Raw genomic sequence first — 21,466 nt, forward strand, 5'->3', positions numbered from 1 at the left:
TTAGGTATGAAAATACAGCAACTTGACCCGATCAATTTGCACACTCCACCACGGTCTGCAAGAACAAAGTCTAAGGCAACTCGTTTTGTAAAGTCATAAGACGATCTGCCTGTAGTTCTGCCGTGATATTACTTAAGGCTCCTACAGTGATGTCTATGGTAGTTTCTACGACACACACCAGTTGCCTTATATTTCTGCTGTTGGCCATCGGACCCCAAAAAGGAAGAAATCCTTTGAGGAAATCTCCTCCCTCTTGTCCTGCTGTGTCCTTGGAATTAATAATCCCTCTGCCATATCTGTTTCGATGATGATTTGCAGAAGCGGCGTATGTAGGGGGAAGAAGGAAAGCTATATAGCAGGTACCAGAAAAACCAGTTGGCAACCACGTGTAAGCCCTATTATAACAGATGAAATATGTACCCTGAGATGGTACTAGAGGCGGCGAATTCTGAGAGGAGTAGACGTATGTGTGGGAACAGCTTTTTTTTTTTTGTACGGTGTCAGCAGACTGACCATTTATCTGTAGACAGAAATTACCCTGATGTGGTATAGTCCAAATTGGTGGAGATTTTCCCTTATTAACTTTATCACTAAGGCTAGTGACATAATGGGTGACGTTCCAGTTAGTGTACGCTTTTCTTTCGTCAACGGAGATCTTACTGTTTTCCATGATTTTAGCCATAGCTACCATTCCCTTTATCAATGAACTATGACTAAAATCTGGATCACCAATATGTGAACTAACGGATCGTCTGAATTTGCTTTGATAGGCATTGGAGAAGATAACAAAATAAGTCAAGCAGAACCTTCATAGGAGAACGGAAGAACTAAATATGGCATCCCTTTTTCTACGGTATGTGGCATAAGCCCACACACCCAACAGTCAGTTGTATTGATCACTAATTGGTGTTGATGTAACAACTGGACAAATTAGTTATTGTAATATTCAGTTCTTCTAGTGAGTTCGTGTTGAGAAAGTGTATGAAATAGATGTGTAGAGACAGTAGAAGAAGACGAAGAGGTAGAAGGAGAGACAACTTTGTGCTGCAGAGCAATAACAATCCAATTTCTACATGCCAAAAGAATACACAATAATATAATAATACATAAAGCAATACCACAACGACTATACATTTCTTTACAATGACTCATTTTATCTTTACTTTCTCTTTTGCCTAATGTAGTCTCCATCTTTCTAAGTGGATGCTCACGGCAATCTTCCTCAATCACTTAGTCACGATTGTCTGCCGTCCTATGACACTGCAAGTCCTGCAGGCCTATTGCCACTACTCAGGTCGCAACCAAGACTCCTACCGTGACTCTGCAACCGGGACAGAATACTACATAGGAGAGAGAAATCTTAAGTGTTCTTTAGTCTAGGTCTTAGGTTATAGTGTTCTTTATCAGGTACAGTTTGGTCTTGGAACCATATTCGCGGATTGGTCGTATTCAAGCGACGATGTGGTGGTATTGTTTCCTGAAGAATGTCGTTGTCCTCTTTCTCAGACAAAGTTCCACTCAGGCGTGCATCACTGAAAGGTACAAATCGTGGAACCTTTTCGCTCTCCGAGTCTCTAATGCCTTTACGTATCCACTGATCGAACGGAAGAGGCAAAGGCACTTTCTTGCAATGCACACCGTGAATCCAATTTTTCTTTCCTTCGACTTTCACTGCTGTTCTCGTGGTGAGCAAAACCATTCGGGGCTCTCTCCACCTGGGTTCCAAATTTTTCATTCTTTGAAAGTTCTTTGTGCAGACCCAGTTACCTGGCCGAATGGAATGACCTGGGTCTGTGGAAACCTCCGGCAAAGCACTCTGAACCGGTTGATGGAGAACACGCAATTTAGTCGTAAGGTCATGCAAGTAGTCAATTAACATTGGATATGGTAAGTCTGAGTATTTCTTAGGGCGAGGGACTCCCCATACATTAGCTGGACGTCCAAAAACCACTTCGTAAGGGCTAAGTCCCAAACGAGAGTGTACTGCAGTTCTGGTGGACAGAAGAGCCAATGGTAAAGCATCGGGCCAACTAAGTCCTGTACTAGCCTGAACTTTCGCTAGTTTTAGCTTTAATGTTCCATTGTAACATTCTACTAAACCCGCTGACTGTGGATGATTTGCCGCATGGAACTTTTGCTTGATACCGAGACCCGCACAAACTTTTTGCATGACCTGGCCCACAAATTCGCTCCCATTGTCACTCCAGACAATGTGCGGCAAACCAAACCTGGGGAAAAATTCTTTTAGTAGAACTTTAGCTGTGGATAAGGCTGTATTGTCTTTTAGAGGGTATGCTTCTATCCATCTAGAAAAGGCGCATACTACCACCAGAACATATTTGAGGTTGTTGCATCGCTCCATAAGAATGTAATCGATTTGCAACACCTCAAAAGGATATGTCGGAGGAGCAAAGTGACCTGCCGGAGTTGGGGTTCCCTTTCCCGGATTGTACATCAAACAAACAATACAATGTTTCACTACATTGTCTGCACACTTTGGGATTCCTTCATTCTGCCACACTGGAGCCAGAAGCTTGCATATTCCTTTTGCACTTAAGTGGGCTGGACCATGCGCCATAGTGACTACTGGCAGCACATAAGTGTCCGGTAACAGCCAACGTTGGTGCTCAGACAATTCCACCCAACATCCCATCTCATCCAACATTCCTGTACTTTCTTTCCACTTGCTCAAATCTTTCTCTGTAGCCTCTTTCTGAATCGATCTTACACTTTCTACTGTATCCTCATACATTCCTCTCTCTCTAACCCAATTCGCAGGACCCGCAACATACATTCGACTTGTAGCATCTCTCGCTGTCTTTTTCGCTACTTCATCTGCAATTGCATTACCTCGACCAACATCGTCAGTAATATTTTTGTGTGCACTACACTTCACAATTGCTATTTGAGCAGGTAAAGAAAGTGACTCAAGAAGATCAGTCACCAGTTGACCATGTTGTATTTTAGTGCCATGTGAAGTAAGGAATCCCCTCTCTTTCCAAAGATGCCCAAAATTGAACGCCACACCAAAGGCGTATTGACTGTCAGTATACACTTTCACCCTTTTTCCTTTTGACAACACACAGGCTCTCGTCAAAGCTATCAGTTCTGCTGCTTGAGCTGAATTGTGTCTGATACGTGCTGTTTCCACAACTGTATGTAAAGTAGTAACAGCATAGGCTGAAACTGTATCTCCATTAGGAAGCTTGAAACAAGAACCATCCACCCATAGAATTCCATCCGGATTTTCTAGCGGTGTATCTTTCAAGTCAATTCTTCCTTTTGTTTCTTCCTCAGTACGGAGGAAACAATCATGTTGTTCTTGTTCATCTTTGTCTACTGGAAGAGGCAACAAAGTAGCTGGATTTAAAGTGTTACATCGTTTGATGTGCACGTGACTAGCCAAAAGTGTCAGCTCATATCCAGACAAACGAGCACTCGTAAGATGTTGTGTTTTTGTTATCTAACACTACTCGAGCAGACTGTCAAATAGAAATTGCTGCTGCTGCTGTCGCTTTAAGACAACTAGGCAATGCTTTAGCTACTGGATCTAACATAGCCGAAAAATATGCACGTGGCCGCTGTTTGTCTCCAAAACGCTGTGTTAAAACTGACAACGCCCAACCTCCTCTTTCATAAACGTAGAGCGTGAAAGGCTTACTGTAATCGGGAGTACCCAATACAGGAGCAGAACATAGCGCAGTACGCAAGTCAGTGAAACTCTTCTGACATCCGTCAGTCCATGGAAGGGGCTGAGGCGTATCTTTTAAAGTGAGTGCCAACAGAGGTTTAGCCAACAGAGAAAAGCTCGGAATCCACTGCCTACAGTAAGAAGTAATACTCAGAAAAGCACGTACCTCCTTTTGTGTGGATGGCACAGACATTTACGCAATCGCCTGAATTCGTTCTGGAGTTAATCGTCGTCCCTCCTTTGATAGGAGATGACCCAAGTAGGTAACCTCTCGACGAACATATTGTAGTTTTGAAGGTGATACCTTATGATTTAGATTAAACAGATGACGTAACAATGCAACAGTCACTTCTCTGCAAATATCTTCTGAATCAGCGGCAATCAACAAATCGTCCATGTATTGAATAAGAGCAGCACCAGACGGCAAATGAAAAGCATCAAGATGACATTTTAAAGCTTGACTGTAAATAGAGGGACTTTCACAATAGCCCTGAGGTGCGCGCTTAAACCGGAAGCTTCGGCCTCCAAGAGAGAAGCCAAAAATATCCCTACTCTCTTCTGCTATGGGAATACTAAAGAAGGCATTCTTTAGATCGATAACAGAGAACCAAGTCGCTGTGGAAGGTATCATCGTCAACAAAGCAGTGATATCTGGGACTACAGGAAATTGTGGTACAACAATTTTGTTTACCTCCCGAAGGTCAATTACGAAACGATATACAGGAGGCTGAGAAGGATCAGTGCGTTTAAGACCAGGAAGAATAGGACTATTGCATATGTTACCTCTCGTTTCCTCAACCACACCCTTCTGAATCAAATCATGAATGATTTCCAAAAGCGCTTTTTCACCTTCAATAGAAATTCTATACTGCGGAATACGTGGCAATTCAACATTAGGCTTAAGAGTGACAACATAAGGTGGAATCACCAGGCAACCCACATCGTTTGGACCCGTGGCCCAAAGCGTTGCCGGAAGAGAAAGCAATTCGGGTGGAAACTGATCTTTGGACAAATACATTGGAGAAATCAGTTTCTGTCCTAAAGTAAGATGTACACCAGAAGGAGAACAATATATCGTAGCATGCATTCTTTTCAATATGTCCAAACCCAACAGATTTTCATCGCAACCATTCGTCAAAAGAAGCGGAGCTTTCAAATCATAAGGGCCAACTGAAATAGGCAAAGCGCAAGAAACCGGATTACGAACAGGGGCGCCAGAAAATCCTACAGAAACATTCGTTAAGCCAGACAAAGGTGCCCCAGGGAGTTTAGAATGAATGATAGAACTTCTCATCGCACCAGTATCTAGGAGAAATGGCTCTGAAACACCCATTGTAGTGACATTAACATAGGGTCCATTCTGATCTACTGGAATCGACACAACTCCCTTACTTTGTCCATGGCTGTCCTAGTTAGTGTGAAGATTTTCATTCTCGCCTTCAACATAACAATCCTCATTGTAATACTGTGTAGACCTAACATTTTGCTGATCAAAATAATTCACGGAATTAGGAGGAGGAAGGGAACGCTGTTCTTGAGTCAACATACCTCGACCTCTGCCTCTGTTTGCTGACTGGAGGCCACCACGACCTCGTGGAGCAGATAATGCTCCATTGCGCTGTAATAAAACCGGACAACTACTCTTAAAATGACCTTCTCTACAATAGGCACATTGATTAGGTCCTAACAAAGGTCGCGGAATATATGGCTCAGGTTTTTGATACAACCTCTGAAACTGCGCAGGCTGTTGAAACTGAGGCTGAACATAGCGAGGAGGATAAGCTTGTTGCAAGAGAACCTTCGTTTTCAGTTCTTTTGTCTTTTTCTCTTGCTTTTCTCTTCTTTATCTCTATTTTCATAATATTGTGCAGTAGCCAATATCTGGGCAGAAGAAGAAACAGCCCATGAACTTTCAGAATCTTTTAATTTGTGTGACAACTCGGGAAGCAAATTAAATACAAATTTGTCCACAAATAATCCCTGACCACCCTCTGTAGCCATATCTTGACCACTGTGATCAATAAATGTCTCCTCGAAACGAGTAAAGAAATCACAGACACTCTCATCTTTCTTTTGTTTGCATGCTGCTAATTTATCCCAGTTAACTCTCAAGGCAGGCATCATCGTTTTCATTAATGTAATAATCCTACCAGGGAGTTCTGAAATTAAAGCATCAGGCTTAGCACCACCCACTTGAGCTGCATCCGCGGCAATTATAGCAGCCCGATTACCACCTAATGCTTGAGCATGATCTTCTCTACGAATCTTAGCCCATAAAGCTTGCGGAACGACATTTCCAATCAACATATCGATATCAGCTAGATTCATGATGCAAGCATCAACCGTCTGTGATAATTCTTTATAATAACCTGCAGGATTCTTACGAGGATCCGGTAGAGTCTGTTTAAGTGCTAAAACTTCAGATCGTTTCCAAGGGACATGTACCCATATACGTTTAAAATGAGCAGGAATAGCTGGATTATTACCTTGAGCCGCAACTTCCTCCTTCCAAAGTGGTGGAACCTCTCTCATAGAATAATTTTTCAGTGTTAGTCTAACCGACGGATCGGAATCAAGGAAAGTTTGAGAGAACAACAAGGATCTAAAGGAAATAAGTGTCCTTACAGCTTCCCTTAACCTTAGAACCCACAACAAGTCCTTTGTCGAAATCAGGCTGAACATCTAACAGATCCTGTGGAATCGAACTCGAATTCACATCCTCCCATTCTTTAATGAGAGTATCACACATTACATTAAAAACATATCTTTGCGTAGGCGCATTCCATTGTGAGAAGGTAGACATAATATCAGGTACACTATATTGGGGACCCCTCTTGATCCATTTACGTGCGAGAGAGTCCAACCTTTCTCATTCTTCAGAGTCTGGGAACTGACTACGAGATTGTCTTCGAGCAAAAGCCGGAGACACATTTAAAGCTTCAAAGAAAGGAGATAGAATACCAGTGACGGTGTCCGTGAGACGCTTACGCACAGACGGAGAATTGGACATAAGAATAGGGGACAAGGTATTAGACGAGCTACCGGAAGTAGAACCGGTGATTGCAGGAGGAGCAGAAGGCAAAGGAGATCGAAGATCAGGAGATGAGGGCAAAGAAGTTGAAGTTAAAGGCAAAACTGATAGAGGCGGAGATACTAAAAGGGGCAAAGGCGGAAGAGCCGGAACAGGCGGAGGTACTGCTGGGGGCTGAACAGGCTGTAACAACTGGGGTGCATTAGTACCTTGTGCATAGGGCGGAGGCAACCTCAATAAATGGGACATTAGGGGATCTTCTTCTAAATCTTTCTTGTTATCGGAAGGGGAAACAGGCAACACCGGATAACATTTATCTATCGCCATACGATGCTGTCTTTCTGAAATTTCCATCGCATTATTAGTTTCATCATCTTTGAATTGTTGGGCAGCCTGTATAATTGTCATACCCTGTGCTTTCTTATCTCGTTTTGCTTGCTTAATTTCTCTCTGTTTGGCTTCCTTACGCCAAAGGCAGAAAAAGTCAAACATTGCCTGCCGGGCTTTTCTTTTGAATAAAACTGCTTCCAAATTATCTAGCACATCAGAATCGAAACTACCATTTTCTGGCCATTTTAAAACACCATCTTTCTTCGTGTATCGGGTCCATGCCTCGTTAAAGGCAATGGGGCCAACACCATGTTTAGAATAGAGCTCATATGTGGGAGTTCCAACCGAAGGAATCGGACAAGAGTCCTCAAGCCGGGAATCCCTATTACAACCAAAGTAACAAAGTTTTCCAAACTTAGTCAGACCAGGCATCTCGTGATTTCACCTGACTGTTCACAAACTTCAAGGAGGTAAAACTCAGTTTACGCAGCACAAATGCACTTACCCTCGGCTTCGGCTATTGCAATAGTCGAATCTAAGGACCAAAGAAACTAAGGAACAAAGTACCAAAATTGTGGGCACGACCCAAGAAATACTTAACTAAGGACATCTTCTTATGCCAACAGAGGCCCGTCTATTGTCTCGCCTTACCATACATCACCAAAGGAAGGGCCAAGGCAGGGCGGCAGTCAGGGCAGCAGTCGTTAGTCGCCGTCATGAAGGAGTACCCGCGCTGAAAAAGACCTTCGGACCACTTTCGACATACAGGGGTCGCTTGACGTGGCTCGTGATTCCTCCAGAATTTTCTTGCGGGGTTTCTCACGACCTTCGGGCAGAACCGGTACCACTGAAGCCGCCCTACGTTGGGCGCCAGTTGAAGAACCAGAACCTTTTGGGCCTGGCGGCGCAGGGTACGCCTTAATCTCCTGGGTTCTCCTGCTTAGCTACACAGAGACACGGGGACACTCTGTCGGCGTAAAAGATTAGATTTATTAGCTGCAGCTAGTACAGTTGTCCTAGAAGTACACACGGTATGTTCTCAGGAGACTGCCACTTCACTCCGTGGCGCACAATCTTAAATAGTATATATGTGACATATACATTAACTAAGAACACACCTAAAACATATAAAAGGAGCCAATAAGGAAAGTTGGAAAACAGAACGGAACCAATGGGAGAGGTTTGAAAACAAAGTATCGAGTAACTCGAAGAAGCCTATCCTCTAACTGTGTTTGTTACCTCACCCCACAAGCTAATTCATTAACTGACTTGTAGCTGTCTTGCAGGTGACGAGATACGTTTGTGTGTTTTTGGAGGATAGTTGTGAAACAAGAGAATACGAGCAGAAGGCCAGACGATAAGATAAAATCAGAAGAGAATAGTGTGAACCAACAGATAGTTGAGACAGGGATTAGGAAAACCAGACAGGGATTAGTGTACTCGGCCAGTCTCAAACACCAGCTTTTGTAAACAGAGGCACAAGGTTATTTTAATACACTAATGCAGGAAAAGCAGAAAAAGACTTCGATCGTCGTGCTGCCTGAGTGAGGGCAACACAAAAGGGCGGCGGAGCACAAAATGGCGGGTCGATACGATCGCGATCGAAAATCGAAGTTCCTCAGACCCTCCTTTTGCCAGAACTCAGGCAAGATACACGGACTTACATTAATCTGAGTCAATGTCGATGGCCATGAGGTCATCGAGCTGTTGCTGTAGCATCATTCTGATATTCTCCGCTCTTTGTGACTTGGGTTTAGGGATGCACATAGTAGCACAAACGTCGCAGATGGCGGGGCCACAGTGCATACAAAGGCAACAAGAGAATACGATGGCTAAAACTACTCCAAGGAGCGTCAATACCTTCCAACCCCATTTGGACAGTAGTCCCCAAAACCTCTCCAATAATGACCATTCTCCTTCGTCCTGGTGAATCGACTCAGAGATTATATGTAACTTAGAGATAGCTTGGTATACTGTTGGAGCGTCATTAGGTATGAAAATACAGCAACTTGACCCGATCAATTTGCACACTCCACCACGGTCTGCAAGAACAAAGTCTAAGGCAACTCGGTTTTGTAAAGTCATAAGACGATCTGCCTGTAGTTCTGCCGTGATATTACTTAAGGCTCCTACAGTGATGTCTATGGTGGTTTCTACGACACGAACCAGTTGCCTTATATTTCTGCTGTTGGCCATCGGACCCAAACACCAGCTTTTGTAAACAGAGGCACGAGGTTATTTTAATACACTATTGCAGGAAAAGCAGAAAAAGACTTCGATCGTCTTGCTGCCTGAGTGAGGGCAACACAAAATGGCGGCGGAGCACAAAATGGCGGGTCGATACGATCGCGATCGAAAATCGAAGTTCCTCACACACGCGGAAGGGTTACTGGTTGACAGGCACCTACTTTATTTTATGGAAAGCCATGCTGGTTACAAAGACTATTGCCCAGAAAAACAAAAGGAAATAGAGGTTCTTTGTAGAAGAGTTCAAAGTCTTTGGAAAGTATTCTTCTTCCGTCTGATCCTCTACCCGAAACCCCCCTCCCCCCTCCCCTTTTCAGGATACGAGGTGAAAGTTGCTTCTCTCTTCTGCAGGTCTTACTCAGCAGCCGTGGAGGGGCGAACTGAAGGTTTACCCTCAAAAGGACAGTCAAAAATAAATAATAAAAGAAAAATGTGTAAGGACTCTTTATTTAACCTCCACCAAAACACCCAGGTGATTGTGTTACATGTTCTGTGTCCCAAAAGTGGCTTGGTGTTGGGTGTCAGATTCCCCACCACTTCCCTGTAGCAAAACAACGAAAGAAAGGCACTTGCCTGTAGCCACGGCCCTCCGGGGTCATGGCAGAGGAAGTCCTGACGTCCTCTCTCCCTTCAGGATGGCTGGCCTGATGAGTGGTGCCTCTAGGCAGTCTCCTGTCGTCTTCCTCGGGTTGGGCGACAGACACTGCTCTTGCCAGTCACCTTCTTCTCCTGATTCACGTGCTCCTCGCTCTTGTCCACAGCGTCTCCTCTCGTTCGCAGCGTTTACTCCTCTCTCTGTTCCGCGTCCTTGCTTCCCGCTGCTCTGTACAACTGCGTTGTTGTTGCTGATGTCTCGGTCACGTGTTTGCGCTCCTGTGCCGCTAGAGAGGTAACCTTCTTTCCTCCCAGGTAATCCTCTGCTGCCATCTTAAATATCATGCTCGGGGAGGGCGCTGGATTACAGGGTGTTACCCTGAAACCGGTCCCAGGATGCTTGTTTCCGGTCCAGGGAAGACCTGGCTTGGCTGTTCATTCTGGACTGGGGTGATTGTGGAAGAGGTGTGGCGCCGCGGCCAGGGCCACTGACCCCGGAACCTGCGGATCATGGTTCGATCCTCGGCGCCGGCGGCAGATTAGCCCAGCACCATGTGACTCTGGGAAATAGCTTGCTTAATCTTCCCGACGGCCCCAGCGCCTAGAGACCCTTACGGGTGATTGTTCGCGCTTTACAAATGTGGGTTAATATTGTCTGAATTGTTACAGCGCTCCATCCATCATCTCCTTGTGTTTCCTTATATGAAGATTGCCTTAAGGGTAATCATGAGTTCTACACCCTGGCTGTAAGACAAAAAAGTGTCAGACCATTTGGAGGTTTGGCAATTTATGTTACATGTAATTTAAATTGTGAAATGGTCCAAAGTTGCATGACAGTAGTTGGTCCTAACTTACTCCATGTCAGGCTGCTGAAACCAAATGAGGATGTTGCCTGCATGGACATAATTAACATATATATTCTACTAGGATGGGGGAAGGATGTACAGCTGATATGGTTCAATATGATGAACTATGAGTGTTTAAAAACTCAAAACCCCTTGGATATGGGGGAAGTTAAGGCTGAAAGGGGTAAAATCTCCTTTTCAATTGTGGGAATTTCAATGTCCACCAAACAGACAGAATGATCAATGATGAAGTTCTGATGGAGGATTGCTGTTTTGAAATGCCTGAAACTGACAAGGCTTGGGAAGAAACGTGTAGAATGGGGAGGTTTTGTAAATCTTCTATTGGAGATGGGTCTTCGGCCATCAAACACCTGTACTATCTCTGATTCCCCAGCTAAAACTACCTATGAATCACGCCTGTGAAATGTTGTGTTTATGTTTAATGCAACATCAATAAAAAGTTTCTTTTAGATCAAAACTGGACCTCACATATTAGAAATGGGAGGGTGTCACAGAGATTATTTTCAGCAATATTGGTGAGCTGCTGCTGTATTAAAGTATTAAAAACACACGTCACTATTCCTAAATATTAAATATAAACACATTTAGAATTTGGACAAGTGTGTCTGTGCACTGTCAGTGACCTGGCCAAAGAGTGCATGCAAGAGCTGAAATTAGATCATACATTCAAAACTATTCCGAACAGGGGCCCCCAAAATACGTTTGGCCCAGGGCCCCCAAAATCCTTAAGATATCCCTACTCTAAAGACAGAAAAAAAGAACAGGAAATGCTACAGGGAGACCTTTAGCCACATGCACTTAGTGCATACGGGCATACCCTACCCAGCATTCCTCCTGTTATTTTTACTGTCTCTACAAGACGGAGGAAGTGGATGTTTGGCTACCGCCAGGCGGGAGCCAGTTTTTAAAATGCTGGTTTTATCACTTACCCGGTGGTGCCTCTTCTGGAAGTAAGCGCTTTGTGGGTGCCTGATTAATCGATGGCTGTATGCACCCGAAAGGCCTTGATGCAAAGAGGTTGTTTTTGGCCTGTTCGAGTCGCTCATTGTCCTTGCCAACCCGTGACGTGTGCGGTCCGGGTTCACAGCGGCAGTTTTACAGGACTCTGTAATGACAGATGGAGCCAGGCTTCTTCCAGGTTCGGTTATGGGCATGCGCGAACCACAGGGTGATTGCCCATGCCCAATTTCGTCGACTTCAATGCCCAGAGTGTTTAGGAGATGGGCATAAGAGTTTGCCTCTTTTAGGTAGGTCCGCATAGCACTTTTGCCTCATTATTATTACTGCTTGTTGGATTTTGCTGATTTCATCATAGGAAAGCATTCCCGTAAGAGAAAGCATGTGGTCTCTTCCAGTAGTGAGGCTTCTTCTTCTCTTCCACCAAAGTATGCTAAGGAGGTTGAGGATGATCACCTTTGTAGGCTTTTCAGAGAGGCTTTGTTGGAGCTGAATGTTGCCTAAGCTCATGCCAGACTTGGTGTAGAGGAATTTTCATCTGAGGAGTCCTCTGGGTCAGAGAGGGGACTGTTCGCCTCTGTGGAGGAGCAGAGGGTGACCTTTATTGGCAAGGACTTGCTCCCTGACCTTCTGTCCCATGTTAAGTAGAATATGGGTGTTCAGGACAACAAGACTCTGAAGACTTCTGCCTCCGGTCTCCTGCGGCAGTTTCAACAGTCTGCGCAATTGGATTTTCCTATGCATTCAGACATCATGGGGGTTTTGCAGGGAGAGTTGAAGGATCCTGATCGGATTATGATGCAGCACTTCATGTCTAAGCTGTATCCCATTACTGACCTGCAGAAAGTATTGTCGGAGTCTATACCTATTGATTATCCGACAGATAAGAAGGTGGACTCGTCATTGAAGAAAGTGTACTCTGGGACCCATCTGGTGTTGAGGGCTGGTATCTACAGTTCATTTGTATCCGATCCTTTGATATCTGATTTTAAACAACTCTTCAAAGCAGTGGAAGATGGTACTGAGTGTTCTTCCTTTCTGGAGGGGATTGAGTGGCAGATGGAGTTCATGTTGAAATTTAGTTTGATGTGGTCAGGGCTTCAGCACTGTCAGCTGGGGCTCCGATTGCGACCCGCCACAACCTGGTTTTGAAAACTGTTGCACAGGCCAAAAGTCCTCCGCTCTACGATTGCCCTTTGAGGGTTCCCATCTGTTTGGGAAAGAACTGGAGTCCACGTTCCATAAGCTTTTTAAGGAGAAGAACCACTCATGTTCTTTGAAGCAGTCCTCTTTCTCTCGTCCACCTAAGTCCTTCTCTGTGCGTCAGCCCTCCTGGCGTCAGTTTTTAGGCCAGCAGGGGCGGTTTAGGCCCAAGAAGGAGCTGAAGAAGACACCCAAGTCTCCGAAGAGTTCGCGCTCATGACTATATCAGAGATGGCCTGCCCTGTGTGGTCGGAGGTTGGTTCAGGTTTTTTTTCTGCAGGCATGGAACAGATGCACTTCGGACGCTGGAATGCTTCAGATCATCCAATGGAGTTCATGTCTCTTGCACCGGATTCAGGAGTCCGACTGTTAGACCTGGCACCATTGGCGTGAGTCTCCCTTCCATTTTTCGCTGTGTCTCCTCTGTTTTTGCTGGTAATAGATCCTCTGGGCGCTGTGCCACTGCCATTCAGTGCCACAGTGCGAATGCTCCCTGTGTAAAGATGACATGTGAATTGGTACATCCATGATTGGCTTATTTGGTTTACCTGTTAGTCCCTAGTAGCGTGGCCTGTGTGTGCCCAGGGCTGGTAAACCAAATGCTGCTGGTGGGCCTGCAGCACTGGTTTGTGCCACCCACAGAAGCAACTTGTAAAGTGTGTCTCAGACCTGCCACTGCAGTGTCTGCATGCAGTCCAGAACTGCCACCTTGGCTGTGAAGTGCACCCACTTCCCAGCCCCTGAACCTTCCCTTGGCATCCTGTAAGCCCCCCTAGGGTAGGGTGCATTGTATGTGTAAGGTAGGACATGCTCTGATGTGTGCAGTAGATCCTAGTAGTGAATTACACCCAATTTCGTTTTTCACTACTGTAAGGCTACCTGTTCTCCATAGGCCAGAATGGGAGGTGTTGGCTATTACATTCTATAGTCCTAACTGACCCATAGAACATGGTAGAAAAACGAATTTAGTATGCCTGAGCTCAGAATATTAAAATACATCTTTTAGTGAAGGTTATTTTTATATTCTGTGTTTGAAACTACAACTTTTAGAAGGTGGGTACTTTCTTGCCTAAGCCTTCCAGTGTGCTCTGCTATGTGTATTGGCTGTCTGGTTTTGGAGGGACAGGGCAGGCTGAGCCAGACCTAGGTTGAATAGAGAGATCTTCCTTGAAGTGAGGGGAGGGGTAGCTCCTGCACTTGAATAGGACTGTGCCTGGCAAGGTGAATGCTGGCTCCACCTCCCACTGTGCGTCTGAGGGCAGACCCCCTCTTTCTGAAAGGAAGGATGCAGCCTGGTTAACAAAGTGCTCCAGGGCTGGGACGAACTGGTTCTGGCTGGGTTCAGTGACTAGTAGCTTCTGAGAACAAAGACTTTTGGGGTATAAATATCTGTGCCACAACCTCTACAAATTGTATTGCTCCTAGACAACAAGAAGAACCTCTGACTTTGAAGGAACTTTTATTTTTGCTACAGCAATCACCCAAGGGCTAGAAGAGAGCTAGCCTCCTGCAGGAGTCTCAGGCACATCAGACTCCACCACCAGCCTCCTGTTTCCTCCCAGCGAGGATTTCTATCTGCAGGTGAGGCTCCTGTGAGTTCCAGGGCCTCTAGTTCTACTGTGGAGAAGCGAGCGCTGAAAATCGCCGCTAACCCCTGTTAGCGAGCCGCTGCAGCCTGGAAAGTGTGAGGAAAATTTTCGCTCTGCTGCTGCCGAGTGCTCTCTAACGGAGATCATCGCATCACCTGTCGGCGGGCCTGAAAACGCTCGCTAACCCGAAGATTATCGCATTGCATGTCAGCGGGCCCCAAAACGCTCGCTGACCCAAGTTCGTCGCTTCACCTGTCTGCGGGCCTGAAAACGCCCGCTATCCCGAAGATTATCGCATTGCATGTTAGCGGGCCTCAAAATGCTCGCTAACCAGAGATCATCGCATTGAGTTCATCGCTTCATGACATCGCAGCGCCGACGCCGAGCGTTCGCCATTTTCATCTCATCGCAGCAGGACCGTCGCTCCCTCGCGGAGCGCCATTTTCTTTCATTGCAACAAGATCGCACACGCCACAGGCTCGGCGCATCATCCTCCCTTTGCGGCAAGGATTTTATCGCATCGCCGGCTTAGCGTGCAGAAGTTTGTTGCTTTGTCCTGCCTGCAACCCAGCGCATCATCCTCCCTTGCGGTAAGGATTCAACGCATCGCTGGTTAGCGTGAGGAAAATCATCGCTACAACTCCTTAGCGACATATTTTTTGCTTTGCTTCAGAATCCAGGTACCTTGTGAGTAAAAGGGTCGCAGAGACCACTGCCTTGAAGTGAACACCTCTTTGTGCACCTTGAACTATTTTTGCAGCCTTTTTAGAGTAACCCTATTTTTTTAGTATTGTGGCTGTTTACTGTTATTGGTCTTGTGTTAAATCTATATATAGAGATACTTATTTTTTATAACTACTTGAGTGGCGTCCATTTGTAGTGTTCTTCACTGTGTTACTGTGTATGGTCATAAATGCTTCACACACTGCCTCTGAGATAAGCCTAGCTGCTCGTGCTACGTTACCACAGGGTTGAGCAGGGGTTATCAAAGGGTGTAGTCTGCTTACTCTGACTTAGGAAGAAGGGTCCCTACTTGGACAGTGGCCAGCCATTGCCAACTAGAGACCCCCATTTCTAACACCGACCAACTCCCTTGCCATTTTGCAGGGAGAAGAGGCTGGCCCTTCAGGAAGGAGTGGCTGCTCTTTTGCAGAAGGAGGCAGTTTTGGTGGTTCCCCTGTTGTCCAGAGGGCTGGGCTCCTACTCAATCATCTTTCTTGTCCAGAAGATCATAGGAGGTTTCCGGATGGTATTGGACCTCAAATGCCTGAACTCATCCATCTCATTCCTTTCAAGATGGAAACACTGCAAAGGATTATACCCTTGGTGAGTAAGGGTCATGGGATGGTCACCCTGTACCTGCAGGATGCCTACTTTTTTGTGCCGATCCATCCATAACACCGTCAGTATCTGCGATTCTGTGTGGCCAACGTCCACTACTAGTTGTGTGTCCTTCCTTTTGGCCTGAATTTAGCCCCTCGCGTTTTCACCAAGGTGGTGGTGCCGCTTGTGGCTTCTCTTCATCTACATGGCATCCACCTCTATCCACATCTGGACAATTGGCTTTTGAAAGCTCCTACAAAATAACTCCTTCTGCAGTTCCTGGAGTTGGTGCTGAGTCAGGTTCAGGCACACAGGTTCTTGTTGAATTGGGCTAAATGTCGCTGTCAGTCTGCACAGGAATGTCTTTCAGTGGGGCTTGTTTCAGGGTGGACTTGAACCATGTTCTCCTTGGATACAAAGTCATGATGGTCCAACGAGAGTCAGAAGTGAGTGAATTATATTCACACCTCACTGAGGAAGATTTGCCTGAAGAATTAAAAAAGTACCGTGAGATCAGATGTGTGGGATTTCACAGAAAAGGAGATTGGGTTAATGACAAAGGTAGATCCAATTCAGATTACAGTAAAAAAATGGTGCTATATATCCAAATACCCCACATTACAAAATTAGTCCAGAAGTAATTGCTGGAGTCACACCTGTGATTGACCAAATGAATAAACAAGGGATTCTAAATTAAATAATGAGCAGTCCCTGTAACTCACCCGTTATTGGAATTAAACAATTTAGTGGAAAATATAGAATAGTTCAGGATTTGAGAAAGGTGAATAAAATTGTAGTACCATGTTGTCCAGTATTACCAAATCCAGCGGTAATTCTTTACCAAATTCCTTGTGATGCTGAATGGTATACCGTTATTAATTTGTGTCAGGCATTTTTCTCCATTCCCTTGCACCCGGAATGTCAATATTTGTTTGCGTTCCTGTTCGGAAACCGTGTCTTGGCATGGTGCGGAATTCCTCAAGGGTAAATTGAGTATCCTTCAATCTTTAATCAGATTTAAAAAAAATGTTGGAGACTTTGGTCGTGCCTGGAAATTCTGTTTTGGTTCAGCATATTGATGACCTACTGGTGGCATCAAAAACACGAGAAGCATGTGTAACAGACACAATTGCTTCACTGTACCATTTAGCGAAGGAGGACATAAAGTGTCACCATCTAAATTGCAATACTGTAAACAGGAAGTTCAGTGTTTCGGTCACAAGATTGAAAAAGAGGTCAGAAAGGTGACGCCAGAGAGAATCAGTGTGATCAAAAAATAAATCCACCCAGAAATCAAAAAGAAGTGCGAATGTTTGACAGTAGATCTGTGGTTTCTCACTGATTGCAAAACCTCTACAGAGGTTGACATGAAAGAATGTGAAAGATCCAATTGTGTTGGATGAAGAGGGTATGGAATCTTTTTCAAAATTACGAAACAGTCTTTGTCAAGCACCTGCTTTTGGAATGCCAGATTATACTAAATAATTTGCAATGTACTTTTGTGAGAGAGATGGATGTGCGCTTGCAGTCTTATCTCAGAAACACGGAATGGCACGACGTCCAGTAGCATATTTTTTTGCTACCCTGGATTCAGTGGCTGCAGCATTACCAGGCTGCTTAAAAGCAGTAGCCACCACTTGTGTAAGTCTGGAACAAAGTGAAGCAATTGTGATGGGTTACCCAGTTAAGGTCTGCATACCACATTCTGTTGAGATCCTTTTAACACGCACTTGGACTCAACATATGACCTCTAGTTGACTGACTAAATATGAGAGAGTGATTCTAGGTGCTGAAAATGTGACGGTGGTGAGATGCACTACTGTAAACCCTGCTACATTGTTTCCAAACTCAAGATGTGACAAATCAGAACATGATTGTCTGGAAGTGACAGAACTCTGTACTAAGCCCCGTCCTGATATAGAGGATGAACCCTTGGAAGAATCAGTTTGTGAATTGTTTGTGGGTGGATCATGTTTGAGAAATAAAAAGGGCAAATTGTGTGCTGGTTATGCTGTCTGCACCTAGAAGCATCCTGTTTGAAGGGGGTAAACTCCGCTCAAGTCGCAGAGTTAATTGCTCTGACTAGAGCATGTAAATTGGTGAAAGGTCTAAAAGTAACAATCCACACCGATAGTCAGTACGGATTTGGAGTTGTACATGACTTTGGTCAGTTATGGATGCAAAGAGGATTTATGACTTCCTCGGGTTCCCCAATTTGGAATGGAAAAGCTGTAAAGGAATTATTGGATGCTTTGTAGTTGCCAAGAAGAATTGCAGTTGTAAAATGTGCTGCACATCATTCGGGAGATGATGATGTGAAAAAGGGCAACAGATACGCAGATCAATTACACAAAATATGATGGCCATAAACAGATCAATTGAAAGAGGAAATACTGAATGCCCCCTTATATTCACAACCATATTTGAGACTTGGGATGAGGTAAGGCAAATGCAGGAGGAAGCCAGTGATAAGGAAAAGGAAGAGTGGAGTAGAACAGGTTGTAGGAAAAATACAGAAGATGAGGTATGGGTTGATCACAATGGAAGACCAGTATTTCCAGATTCTTTACTTTCTCAAATGGCCAGGATGTACCATGGACTCACACATATTGGAAGAGATGCAATGGTTAGACTGTTCAAACAGACATGGTATAATCCAAAGTTCAGGGTCATCGCAGAAAGTGTATGTCAAAGGTGTGCCATAACCCAAAAACAAAATCCAGGAAGAAAGACAGTTGTAAGCTGGGGTGTAATTGGGAAAGCAGGAAGTCCTTTTACCAGACTTCAGATTGACTTCATTGATGCACCACTATGTAATGGGCTGAAATACGTCCTTGTCATTGTCTGTTTGTTTTCTTGCTGGGTAGAGGCCTATCCAACGATAAGGAATGATAGCCTTACAGTGGCTAAGCTGTTGTTGAGAGAACAGATCCTTAGGTTTGGTTTTCCAGTCACTTTGGAATCATATAGAGGATTGCACTTCAATGATGAAATAATTTGCATGATTTGTGCAGCATTACAGATTGAGCAGAAGCTGCATTGTGCCTATCGACCAGAGGCATCTGGTATTGTTGAGCAGATAAATGGCACAATAAAGTCTAGATTAGGGAAAGTATGTGCATCCACAACACTGAAGTGGCCTGACGCTTTACCCCTTGTATTGATGAGTCTTCAAAGTATTCCTGACAAAAAGATTGGATTAGGCCCTCATGAAGTGTTAATGGGAAGAGCCATGAGACAAGCATACATACCTGTGAACAAACTGATGAATATCTCTGATGATCGTGTGCTGGATTATTGCAAAGGACTGGCTGACCTGGTGCATTCTGTGTCCCGCCAGGTTGGGGGAGATGCCACAACGACACAGTGGAACCAAGCACATGATTTGAATCCTGGTGAGTGGGTCCTAGTCATGAAGCACGTGAGGAAAACATGCCTAGAACTCCATTGGAGCGGCCCTTACCAAATCATATTGGTGACGACCACAGCAGTGAAGTGTTTTGCTTGCCAAATTGGATACATGCAAGCCATACCCGCCTAGTCCCAAGTCCAATTGAAAGACCTGAAGAACAGCAACTGGTAAATCAAAATCAAGAACCAGCATCTGAAGTGTGCGAAGCTGAAGAGTCCGGAGCAACGGATTCTGATGAACGTTTTAATGACGAATAGCCAAGCACAAGTAAAGTGGCCACCAGATACTGGGACTGAAAAGACTGCTGTTGAGTCAGAAGAAGGTGAGGTTGCTGTTGAGCCAGAGGGAAGTAAAGCAGCTGTTGAAACAGAAGAAAGAGAAACAGCTATTGAGCCAGAAGAAGGACCAGAGGAGAATTAAGTCACAAATGAGCTAGAAGAAGGTGAACTCACTGATGAATCAGAAACAAGTGTCAAGCCCACAGAAATAGAAATACAAGGGAGCAAAGAAAAACAGTTAGAAAGAAGACTAAATAAAAGAAATGGTGAACAAAACACAGAAGATGAAAGGATAATTGTCACAAGGTCAGCGGGGAAGGCGTCGGACAAGGGGGTGACTGGTGGCAAGCCCGTGAACTCATGGACCCTATGCTTTCTTCTCACCAGGGGGACTCGTGGCAGGCTTCCCAAACAGACATATCAGACTCCGATGCTGGTCCCTTTAACTGGGACGTGCTGCAGGAAGGCCCCGCCCCCTTTGATGACGCCATTGGCTGGCACCCAATAAGGAATCCCGGATATCGGAATCCGGTGTGCATGGACACCGGAGAGAGGCTAGAGCAGACGGAGAACGAAGAACCGAAGAGTCGAGACCCGGAGGAGCTTCCAAGACGCCCGGAGAAGACATCCAGCCCGGATGGAGGGAACGAGAGCAGAGACGGGAAGCCGGAGCCAGCAGGCCTCCGCGACCACGCTTCGCTGAGCCACACCCACGGAGGAGCGTGGCTGACCCAGGTACGGGAAAGATTCTCGGGAGGCGGGAGAAGTCCGAGGGCTGATAAACGTTGCCGCTCGCCGCCTCCTACTTGTAAATAGTAACACCCCTCCTTCACTGCCACTCCTCACCGCCACCCATCTAAACTCCTATCTACTCACTTGTGCACAGGTGTGTTTCCCTCACTCCCTACCCTCTTGAGGATTGGTCAAACGGGATGCAATATTGACCTCCATCTTTCTGTTGTTCTTCCTTTTCTTTGCGGACCCCGGAGCATCCCCCCCCCCTGCCTCTACCTGACGTTTAAGGGAGGACTGAGAAGACAACCAAAACGAACAACTCCCTGCCCGTGACGAAGAGGAAGACTCGTCGTTGTGCACCTGTTGGAGAGTGTTTTGGTACCTATGTTCGTGACTCGTTGAGTTTGTTACTTGAAACTGGCATCCCACAGAAGACGCGACTATCTCAAAATAAAACCTTCCTTGTCCCGACGTAGCCTGTTGCGTATTCCTTCTGACCCGGCTACAGTAATACAGAAAAAGAGACCTAGGAAAGGAGGCATTTGATCAAATGGAGCAAGAAAACTAAAGTATAGAATAGTAAAGAGAAGATTGAGGAAGAGACCAGAGCAAAGTAACGAAGTCCCAAGCCAAACAAAACCAGATAATTCAAAAAGAAAAGCAACCAGAAAACGAAAAGAACAAGAATTCCATGTAGAAAGTACAAAGCTTCTGAATGGACCTACGTCATGCTAAAAGAATTTGAAAGTTTTGGTGTAAGTGAAGAAAACGACAGTAGTGATACTGAAAAGGAAGATGAGAACAAACATGAGACCACCTTAAAAGGAACTGTAAAGAGATTAAGGTGAAAATTGTCAGTTGAATTTGAATTAAAGACTCAAGAAAGACCAAAGGCCTGAAATAAAGAAAGGGGTGAAGAAGAAAGCCATTGAGTGAAGGATTACACCAAAATCTATTTTTAGAAAAAGTCCATATAGATTTTTCCCGATTTTCTTTAGATTATAGACTAGAAAGATTGTTAGATTTTTGTAGTATATCAAATTGGCAGAAGCAGAAGTGACTGGACAACCAAAATCTAGTCTAAAACGGAGATGCATTAAAACATAGTTTTGTAGTATTTTCCTATTAACACATATGGATATTGTTAATTGTTGTCATACCCATTTTTAATGTAAATAACAATGGATATAATACTAATGATGTGTCAATT

This window comes from Triturus cristatus, chromosome 8 (genome assembly GCF_964204655.1).
Source record: "Triturus cristatus chromosome 8, aTriCri1.1, whole genome shotgun sequence".
Classification (NCBI taxonomy): domain Eukaryota; kingdom Metazoa; phylum Chordata; class Amphibia; order Caudata; family Salamandridae; genus Triturus; species Triturus cristatus.